We start from the raw sequence: 2,514 nt of genomic DNA, 5'->3' as shown, positions 1-2,514 counted from the left end.
CTTTTGAAATAATAATTTTAATAATATTAAGAAACAACTAAAAAACACTCATAAAAAAGAAAAAATTAAGCAAAACACTATATTTGCTGAAACTGTACCTAAAAGCAGTCAGTTTACATTAAAAACAACCAAATGCACCAATAAATATAAAAAAAGAAACAAAACAAAATAAAAACACTTCAGCAACAGGGTGAATAATAATACATGAAAATAACAAACAATGTGCATAAACAAGGTATGGGAATAACAAGGATTAAAAAACAAGGGTAAAAATATATAAATTCTTATAAAAACAAAACAAAAAATAACAAAAAAACGAAACAAAAACTAAGCTTATTTGCTCATAATCACATTTAGCCACATTCACCTGTTTAACTTTTATATATACCCTACGTCCTATGTAAGATGTTTTGTTAATTAGCAAAATCTATAAATAGCTAATAATTCCTTAACGAATGAGATGATTTACTGTTAATCAGATTGCTGTAATTTATTTTTGAACTATTAACCTTGATTAAGCGTGAAGAATTTTTATGATCTTTACAATATCCGCTCTGTCTCTGCCTGGCTTGGGATCTGACTGCAATCGGCTCATTAATTGCTTGCGGTATACAGAGTTGTAAACTAGATCAAGAATAAGAACTATGCATGTGTGTGTGCATTCCATCATCATCGTCCTTGTCATTTAATGCCCATTTTCCCTTAATGGCAGGGGCTGGAAGGTTTCACAAGAATTGACAAACAAGAGAGATGCGCCATGCTCCAATTGTCTGTTTTGGCACGGTTTCTATAGTTGGATGCCTTTCCTAATGCCGACCACTTTGCAGAATGTACTAGGTGCTTTTTCACATGGTACAAGCATCAGTGCTATTCATGTGGCACCCACCATCATCATCATCATCATCACCATTTAAAGTTTGTTTTCCATGCTGGCATGGGTTGGCTGGCTTGACAGGAATGACAACCCAGAGGACTGTGCTTAGCTCCAATGTCATATTTGGCATGATTTCTACACCAAAGAACATAAATATATATATATATATGTATATATATGTACATATATATATATATATACATACATACACACACACTTGATGATGATCTATACACATGAAAATACACATTTAGGATATGTGTGCATTTTAATCTTTAGACTATAGTCTTAATTAATTCTATCAGCCCCAATATTTGCTTTAATTAATCTGATCAGTAACGAAGGAGATCACTGAGGTGGCATTAGCTAGTGCAATATATTCAACCAGCACACGAATTCTGTTGATTCATTTTCTTGCCCCATGCTCTCACACATGCATATACATACACGTATTCATAAAACAAACTAAGCAGAAGTTGTAGAAACTCAATGTATAAATGAGGCGACAACGTTAAGAAATGATGTTTATGAAATACAAACTTGTTATCGTTTCAAAGATGCTTGAGGCATATTTGAACCTGTAAGAAAGACATTCACTGCATTTTGCCATGGAGAAAATTACTCACTGTAGACAAATATGAGTAAATACCCTTGAGTCTGCTCACAGCAGCCCGTAACCAGACTGGTTTAGCCTCATCTGGTTTGGGGGCGCTATGAGCTGACTCAGGGCGTTTACAGCAAGAAATTTTCCCCATGATAAAATACTGTAAGTGGATTTCCTATTGGTTTCAATGGGCCTCAAGCATATTTGAACCGGTTGCAAGATTGTATTTATTTACATATCACATTGTACAATAAGATGTATGACTATTACTGTACAAGTCAGATCTCCATATAAATTGTCATTATCCAGTTGGCTTCCAGCATAATGGTTAGCTTACCATGGTACTTAAAAGTGTTACTAGTTTTATATATATAGTTGTAATAATGAAGTCAAACCAAATAGTGGGATTTTGAAATCATTTAATACGCCTGTTTCAGTTCAATGCATCCATTACATAAACCTTCTTCAGTTAAAGCATTTCAAAAATATTTTTGAAATGCTTTAATTATCTGGTTTGACTTCATTATAACAACTAATACTGCTTGATGCCAGCACAAACTAACTGGTCTGGACTTCATGTATGCGGATACCGTAACAACAATTTGGGGTAGTTTGTTATACTTGAATAGGGCCGAAAATTCTGGTACCATGTACTGCTCTTGGTGAAACACAAATTATATACATTATATATATATACATATATATATGGTTTGGTGATGCAAACAAGGAAAATAGAACTCAAAGCATGAGTATATATACTATTTTTTGTTAATAAACAGCTGAAGTTACTGTGTGTCTCAAGGGCCATGAGTTTCATGTTAACACAAAAATCTTTTGGCCCTGAATCACTTTGCAACCTCTGCCAATTATCAATAAAACAAACACACACACACATATATATATATATATACATGTATATTTAATATTATCTGGGTAGAAAGATTAATTTGAAAAAAAAAAAATCACCAACAGCTGTTACCATTGTACAGAAACAATTGTAATTTGTGATTAACACCTGTTCATTCTATATTCTTGT

The 2,514-nt window shown here is 33.0% G+C and overlaps 1 protein-coding gene across 5 annotated transcripts in view; it reads right to left on the bottom strand.

Annotated features, from left to right (window-relative positions):
• LOC106871587 (MICAL-like protein 2) overlaps positions 1–2,514 on the bottom strand; it is a 63,089-nt gene that overhangs the window by 17,104 nt on the left and 43,471 nt on the right. The gene's annotated exons all lie outside the window — the stretch shown is intronic.

Source organism: Octopus bimaculoides, chromosome 7 (genome assembly GCF_001194135.2).
Source record: "Octopus bimaculoides isolate UCB-OBI-ISO-001 chromosome 7, ASM119413v2, whole genome shotgun sequence".
NCBI lineage: Eukaryota > Metazoa > Mollusca > Cephalopoda > Octopoda > Octopodidae > Octopus > Octopus bimaculoides.
Note: the sequence above shows the minus strand (reverse complement) of the source record. Positions and strands in the feature narration are given on the sequence as shown.